The sequence below is a fragment of the Tupaia chinensis genome, unplaced genomic scaffold, assembly GCF_000334495.1.
Source record: "Tupaia chinensis unplaced genomic scaffold, TupChi_1.0 Scaffold149482_1, whole genome shotgun sequence".
Taxonomy (NCBI): domain Eukaryota; kingdom Metazoa; phylum Chordata; class Mammalia; order Scandentia; family Tupaiidae; genus Tupaia; species Tupaia belangeri.
The window spans coordinates 499,604-508,232 of record NW_006209326.1 but is presented as its reverse complement, the minus strand read 5'-3'; the positions used below and the strand labels follow the sequence as shown (position 1 = coordinate 508,232).

General features: G+C 45.5%; 1 pseudogene; it reads right to left on the bottom strand.

Moving 5' to 3' along the window:
- Window positions 1–255: 255 nt before the first annotated feature.
- On the bottom strand, window positions 256–5,851 carry LOC102480160 (DCC-interacting protein 13-alpha pseudogene; annotated as a pseudogene).
- Between the last annotated feature and the right edge of the window lie 2,778 nt (window positions 5,852–8,629).

The window sequence follows — 8,629 nt, the reverse complement described above, 5'->3', positions numbered from 1 at the left end:
TATGAAAATTTGTGTGTTTATTATCATTAGTGTCAATACCTTTTGTTTCAGTCTTAATTTCTTCAGTGGTTGTGAAGTCATTCAGTAGTAGGTGGCCTAATGTCCATGTGTTTATGCATTTTCACGGGTTTTCATTTAATCTCTTTTGTTTCCATTGTCAGAGAAGGTGCTGGATATAGTTTCTGTACCTTTCAGTTTGAAAAGGATTTATTTTTTTTTAAAGCCTAATTTCCTTCTTATTTTAACATTGTTGTTACCTTGTGCCATTTCACCACAGAAATTGTCATATTCCAGGTTGGGGGAGGGGATAGCAATCAAAAAGCAAGGGTAAGTTTTATGCTTCTGACTCTCACTTCTTCCCTTCTTCTCCTAAATCACTCTCTTCTGACTGGCTACTGCTAAGGACAACAAACTGCCCTTCACCACTAGTTTGGTTTGGTCTATTGGAAGCAGCTATCAACTGACTCTGTTCTTCCAAGTCCTTTTTAATCTGTTTTTGTTTACTGAGTTCTTTCTGTTGCTTCTCTTTCACTCTCTCTATTTCTTTTTGTTTCTCTGTTGCCCTACGGTCCAGTTCAGCATGCAAAGCTATCTGTTTTGCCAGGCCAACAGAATCACAAATCTTTCCCCCCTCATTGTTTGATTCAAATATATAGCAGACTGATGACAGATTACTCTCACTTTTTCCTCCTGATGTCCGAAGAACGAATCCAAAAAGTCGCTTATTTTCCTGGTGTGTAGCGTACAAAACTACATAGGGTAATGGAAATGTGAGCCTTGTAACTTGTGTCTGGGGATCAATTAACTTTAAAGAGTCACAAGTGACTAATAAATGTGATTCTGCCATACGGAAGATGTTATGGGTGGCCCAGGCAGCATTGTTTCATAAACAACATCTGAATGGTCATGTGATTTCACCTCCATAGAACCAAGGAATCAGACAATAAATAACTGATGAAGAATAGAATCTTCAATTTCAGATTTTGTAATTCCTCCAGATTCTCCAAATGGGTTTGTACGCCCTCCTCCCTGGCCAGAGGCTTTTTCCTGACCAGGCTGATCTTCACACACAGGAAAGATTATGCCATACTGTATCGGGGTGTCTGGAGCAACCAGAGAATCTAGAGAGAGGGCAGCAAATTTGTGGACTAGGATCCTAAGGATCCTGAACTGCTGGTTCGAGCTGTCGGTGGCCGAGATTGTATTTAGTGCACAAAAATAATGCATCATGGGGACCAGCAGTTAGTATAATGACTATGTCGCTGGACTTCCATGTAGTCGACCGCAGTTCACGTCCCGGACCCGGTGGCTTAAAACCTACGCCGGGCGCGTGTGTGTGCATGCCCAAGATCCCGAGAGGAGAATGGAGGAGAAGGGATTGCGGCGTGACCATCCCCTCTGGGGGGGTGATTTCTCGCTTTCTGTCTCTCTGTCTCTCTCTGTCTGTCTGGCGAGCACACGCGCCCTATAGTGAAAAACCTCTCAAAAAAAAAATAATGCATCATGGTCTGGTGTTGTTTCTTTCTGGAAGTGTACACATCTTCTGTTACTTCATATTTCACCTTGTCATTTTCTCTTTTTTAGATAATTGACTGTATCTATTAATTGCAGCATCATGATCATTACTAGCAATCTGAAACACTTCCTTTAATGTTAATATTTCTTTCAGATCTCTTTCTTTAAACTGGGTAATGGGGGACATCATGGCATCAGCAAGTTGAGTTGAAAGTACCGCATGACAAGAGCTAAGCTCATCTATAACTTGAAAACTGTTGTAAAGTAGAGCTCATGACTTCATCATCATCCCCCAAAGGAAAACTCTGTTTTTCATATTCTTTTAAAAGTTTTGAAGTCAAGTGTGGTGCCGCACTTAATTCATTCTGTGCATCATAAATCCGATGCATAGCTTGATACAACTGGTTCATATAGTTGGAAATAGCTGTAGCATTTTATTTAAACACACCCAGTAAAGACCTTGTCTAAGGGCTGTCTTCCAGCATCTCCTCAATCGGAAGCTTCTAAAGGATTGTTTTGTGCTCTATCATGTAGTTCATCTTCAAAAATGTTCCATATGGGAGTCAGAAAAATGTGTATTTTGTAGCTGTTGGTTGGGAAGTTCTATAGATGTCTGTCAAGCCCATTTGATTTATGGTATTATTTAGATCTTGTATCTCTTTGTTCATTTTTTGTCTAGATGTTCTGTCCAAAAGAGACAGTGGGATATTGTGATCCCCATTGATTAGCTTATTGCTGTCTCTCCCTTTAGATCTAGCAGGCTTTCTTTCACATATTTGAGAGCATTGAGTGCATAGGTATTAATAAGTGCTAAATTTTCTTAATGAATTAACCCTTTTAATAATATATAGTTCATTTTTTTAAAAAAGAAATTTTTTAATTTATATTATCATTTCATTTGCTAAAGGGCACTTGTACTCACAAGAGACACAGAAAGAGACAGCGATAATTGAGAAAAGCAAGTTGGTACTCAAACTGTGGTCATTCAGTTCCTTAACCACAATGCCACCTGCTGGCCCTATAGTGTCCTTCTTTAACTCTTCTTATGTTTTTTCATTGACTGTTTTGTCTGATATCATACTGTGACATCAGCATTTTTTTTAAATTTCCATTTCTATGGAATACCTTTTTCAGCCCTTCACTTTCTAGTCTATGTATATCTTTATCCTTGAGGATGAGCAAAAACGAGTGCAGAGACACAAGAAATATGAAAAAAAAACAAAAAAAAGAAAAGAATCTCTCCTTCAAGGGAACAGAACAATTTCTCCTCAACCAGAGAGTGCAAAAGAACACACAGAAATGTCCGAAAAGGAATACAGAATGTTCAAAGTTTCAAAACTGAACGATATGTAAGAGAATACAACAATCTCTAGATGAAGAAATCATTCCAAGACCTGAAAAAGGGATTTTGTAAAGAGAAACACACACACACAATTTAAACAGAACTCCTAGAGATAGACTGTAACACAAAAATTCAAAACCTCCCTTGAAAGTATTAATAGTGGATTAGACCATGCAGAACATAGACTCTCTGATCTGGAAGACAAAACCATTGACTTAGACAAAACCACCAAAAAGAATGAAAAAGTAAGACCCTAAAATGATGATGACTTACCAGAAATACTAGACACTATTAAAGACCCAAATATCTGAATAATTAGTATTCCAGAAAGTGAATAATATGATTTTAGCATTGAAAATCTCTCCCATGAAATACTTAAAGAAAGCTTTTTCCAAACCTAGAGAAATATTCAGATATCAGACCCAACAAATACAAAGGATCCCAAATAAATAAACTTAAGAAGATTCTCTCAATGGTACATCATAGCTGGTTAAAATCAAAGACAAAGAGAAGGTTCTAAAAATGGCAAGAAAGAAATGTATAATTATTTATGAATTGCTAGCCTATGAGGCTAACCATCAGACCTCTTGACTGAAACAACGCAAATAAAAGAATGGGGAGACATATTTTTTCATATTTTTTGTATCTCTGCACTCGTTTTTGATCATCTGATGGATTATATATGCCTTCTTAATTTTTTGAAGTTGATTCTTTAGAGTTAGTGGGGAAGGTGAGCTCTATTTCTCAGTTGTGTTTTTGAGAGAGGGCCTGTCTACCAATCCAAGAAGAGTGTATGCAGCCAACTTTAGTGTTGGTTTCTATTCCAGTGTTTTCTGGAGCTGGGCTAGAGAGATTCAAATGGAGGAAGTACAAGTCAGTAAATTCTGAAATCTCAAAGCAAACCTATGCAGGCAAATGGCAGGAGAAAGAAGTCTGAGAGGCATGGTCCTTCTGCAACCCTGTCTCTCTTGCTGCCACTTACTCATAAACCATGGGGCTTAAGGTGGAGAGGGTTGGGGTGGAGAGTCTAAAGCACACCAGCTTGAGCTAAAGGCAGTAGCAAGAACTCTGAGACATGTGATCCAGTCTTTCAGTGTTTACTTTTTCTCATGCCCCTGACTCCTGCACTGTGTCAGTAACAGCAGAGGGGATGAAGGAATGGCAAAGGTGAAAAGCACACTTGTGCAGGAAAAAGGTAGCATCAAGAACTCTTGAGACATGAGGCCCTGCACTCATGCTCTCTCTCTGTCTTACTGCTCCAGGCTCCTGCTAGGTGGGCTTAAGGAAGCATGGGCAGGAGTGGGAGGAGGTATAAAGCACACCCATGTAGGCAAATGGCAACAGCTACATGTCTGAGATACAAGGTACTTCTGCATTCACTCTCTCTCTTATTACCACTGACTCCTGCACCATATGGGCTTATGGCTGAGGATATGGAGGAGACTGTTCCAAAGCAAATCTCTGCAGGCAAAAGGCAGCAACAAAAAGTCTGAAAGTCAGTGCTCACACTCATTGTCTCACTGCCATGGGCTCCTTCACCATGGGGGCTTATATTGGAGGGCAGAGTGGTGGAGGGCATTTCAAAGCACACCTAGGCTTGCCAAAGGGAGCAGCAAGAGGTCTGAGACACATTATCATCTGTGCTTGCTCGCTCTCCTTCTCTGTCTCTCTTGCTGCTTGCTATTGGCTCCTGCACCTTAGGTGCTTAAACTAGAGGGGCATGGGATATGGAGAGTCTAAAGCACTCCTGCATGGACAAAAGGCACAAGGAAGAAGTCTTAGATGCTCTTCCCTTTTGTTCTCACTCTCTGTTGTCCCTGGCTCACACCACCATGGGGTTTTGAGCAGAGAGAGGGTCCAAAGCGCCCTTTAGCACTTTTGTGGGCAAAAGGCAGCAGCAAGAAGTCTGAGATGGACAGAGAGTTCTGAGATCACTCTATTCTGTCTTACTGCTGTTGGCTCCTACACCTTGGGGCTTAAGGTAGAGGGGCAAGGTGTGGGGACAGTCCAGAGCACACCTCCATGGGCAAAAGGTACCAGAAAGAAGTCTGAGATGTGCTGTCCTGGGCATGCACAGCTGTGCTGTCTGCCATTGGCTCCTTCAACCTGGGGCTTATGGCAGAGGCATGCTGGGGGTGATGCAGCAAAAGTGTCAAAGGACACCTGTGCTGGCAGAAAGCATCAGCATGATGTCTGAGACATGGGGCCCTTTTTCTCTCTCTCTGTCTCTCTTTCAGTGCTGCTGGCCCCTGGACTGTGGGGGCTTAAGGTGTAAGGGTGCAGTGCAGAGAATATCCAGAGTACACCTGTGAAGGAAAAATGCAGAATCAAGAAGTTTGAGATGTGCAGTTCTTAAGTCACATTCTCTCCATCTCTCGCTGCCACTGACTCTTGTACCGTGGGAGCTTATGGCATAGGGCTGTGTGTGAGAGGGTTATCTAACGCACACTTCCACAGGCAAAGCAGCTTGAAGTCTGAGAAGTCCAGTTTTTCTGTGCTCACTCAGTTTCTGTCTTTCTGCTGCTGGGTTTTCTTTGTGGCACCTTATGGTGAAAGAGCGATGTGTGGAGAGAGTTCAGAGAACACCTGCATGGGCAAAAGGCAACAAGAAGTCCGAGATACCTGGTCCTTTTGGGCTCACTCTTACTCTGGCTGCTGCTGGGTCCTGCACCTTGAGGGCTTAAGGTGGTGAAGGACGGAAGGACAGGGTTCAAAGCACACCTGTCTAGGCAAAAGGCAGCAGCAAGAAGTGTGAGATATGTAGCCTTTCTTCACTCATTCTCTCTCTTACTACTACTGGCTCCTGCACTGTGGGGACTTATGGCAGAAGGGCTCAAGGTGAGGCAAGATCTAAAGCACACCTGTGTGTAAAAAAGGCAGGAGCAAAAAGTCTGAGGTGCATGGTCCTACTGCACTCATTGTCTTGCTGCCCCGGACTTCTGTAACATGGGGCTTATGGTGGAGCGGTGGGGTGGTGGGGAGGTTCGAAGCCATATCTGCACTTACAAAAGGCAACCACAAGAAACATGAGATGCTTTGTAGTTTGTTTGCTCGCTCTCCCCCCCCCCAGCTGGTTCCTGAACTGTGGGGGCTTAAGGCAAGGGGAGCAGGGGTGTGGGAGTCCAAAGAACACTGTGCAGGCAAAAGGCAACAACAGAAAGCCTGGGATGAGAATTCCTTCTGAGCTCACTACCTTGCTAGTGGGTTCCTGCAGGATGGTGGCTTATGGAGGAGGGATGCTGGAGGGAGGGTTGATAGCACAGGAGCCTGTGCCACAGGCAGCAGCAAGAAGTCTGAGATACTCAGTCCTGCTCTCTCTCTAACACTGGCTTCTGCATTATGGAAGCTAAAGGCAAAGGGCAGCAGGGGCATGGGGTTCCAAAGAATACCTGTGGAGCCAAAAGTCAACAGCAAGAACTATGGGACGTACATTTCTTTTGAGCTCATTCTCACTTCTGCTGACTCCTACAGCATGGGGCATACTGAGAGGTGTGAAAGGGGATGGGGGAGGTCTAGAGCACACCTGTGCAGGCAAAGTCAGCAACATGTGCTCCTTTGTGCTGTCTCTCTCCTTGTCTCTGGTTTGTGCCCAGGGTTTGGCTTATGATGGAGGGTCTCCAGTGCTGGGGGTGGTGGGAGGAAAGTTTCAAAGCACACTTGCACCAGCAAAAGGCAGCAGCAAGAATTCTGAGATGTGCAGTACTTCTGCTCACTCTCTCGTGTGCATTGTTTTGCTGCCAGTGGCTCCTGCACCATGGGGACTTTGGCAGAAGAATTTGTGGACAGGAGGATCCAAAGAGTACCTATGTGGACTAAAGACCCCAGGAAGAAGTCTGGGATGTGCAGTCCTCCTGCGTTCTGGCTTCTGCACCATTGGGGCTTATGGTGGAGGGTTCATAGTACACCTGTGTAGGCAAAAGGCAGCCCCAGTAAGTCCTACACTTTGGTCCTTCTGCTCTCTCTCTCTTGCTTCTGCTGGCTCCTGCACTGTGTGGGCTTAAGGTGAACAGGTGCTGGGTAGGTGGAGTGTTCAAAGCACACTCTCACAGACAAAAGGCAGCAGCAAGAAGTCTGAGACACCTAGTTCTTCTGCATTGACTCTCTCTGCCATGCCGCAGCTGCCTTTTGCCCTGTGGCACCTTGCGGCAGAGGGGCGTGTTGTGGAGAGGCTCCAGAGCACACATACTCAGGCTAAAGGCAGCAGCAAGAAGTCTGAGATGTGTGGTCCTCATGTTCTCACTCTCACTGCCACTGGCTTCTCGTCTGTAGGTCTTATGGCAGAGAGGCAGGATGTGGGGGGAGGTTCCAAAGCACATCAGCCCTTGCAAAAGGCAGCAGGAAAAAATCTGAACTGTGCTCTCTTGTGCTCACTCTGCCTCTCTCTTGTATGCACTGCTGATGGGTCTTGCTCCATGGAGGCTTATTGCAGATGGTCTAGAGGAGGAGTTTCCAAAGCAGAACTATGTGGGAAAAAGACAGCTGCAACAAGTCTGAGACACGCAATCTCCTGTGCTCACTTTTTATTGCTATCTCTGGTTCCTTTATTATAGGATCTTATGGCAGAGGGGTGCAGTAACTGGGGAGAGGGTCTAAAGCACACCTTCATGAGCAAAAGACAGGAGCCAGAATTCTGAGACAGCTGTCCTTTCTCTGTCCCTCTCTGCCACTGGCTTCTGCACAGTGCAAGCTTAAGGCAGAGGGATGTGGTGGGAAGGGTCCAAATAACACCAGTGCAAAAGACGGGAGCAAGAAGTCTGGGATAAGTATTTTTTTGTGCTCATTGTCTATCTCCCTGTGTCTCTGTCTTTCATTGCCACTGGCTCCTGCAACTCAGAGGCTTAAGGCTGAATAATGTGGGGGCAATGGAGGATTCAGAGCACACGTGTGCAGGCAGTCAGCACCAAGAAGTCTAAGACATTCTCCTCTGTGTTCTTCACTCCTTGCCACTGGTTCATGCACAGGAGTGGGCTTATTATGGAGGGTCTAGGGGATGAGGAAGGTTCAGAGCACACCTGTGTGGGAAGAAGGTAGCAGCAAGAAGTCTGAGATGTGTGGTCTCCTTGTGCTCTCTCTCCCTCTCTCTAGCTGCAGCTGGTTCCTTCATCCTGGGGGCTTTTGGTGGAAGGGCTTGTGGAGTGAGTCCAAAGCATACCTGCCTGGGCTAAAGACCCCAGCAAGAAGTCTGAGATGCATGGTCCTTCTGTGCTCCCTCTCCTCACTGTCTCTCTCTCTCTGCCACTTGCTCCTGAGCCATGGGGGTAATAGCAGATAGGCACAGATGGCAGAGGGTCCAGTGTGCACTTGCACAGGCAGAAGACAGCAGCAAGAAATCTAGATGCGTAGTCCTTCTAAGTGCTCATTCTCTCTTGGTGCTGCTGGCAATGCACCATGGGGGCATAGGGATGCAGGTGGAGGCAGCTGTGTCCAAAGCGCACCTGCATGTAGACAAAAGGCAGCAGCAAGAAGTCTAGATGTGCGGTCCTTATGCCCTCTCTCTCCTGGCTCCTGTGCCAGTGACACTTAGGGCAGATGGCTGGGGTGTATGGGGAGGTTCCAAAGGACATGAACCCTTGCAAAAGGCAGTAGCAAGAAATCAGGCACACATTGCCCTACTTTCTCAATCTCTTGCTGCCATTGGCTCTTTCACCATGGGGGCTATGGCAGAGGGTGGGGGAGGGTGGGGAGAGGAGGATCCAAAGTGCACCTTCACAGGCAAATGCGGCAGCAAGGCTTCTGAGATGCACTGTCCTGTGTGTGTGCTCTCTCTCTCTT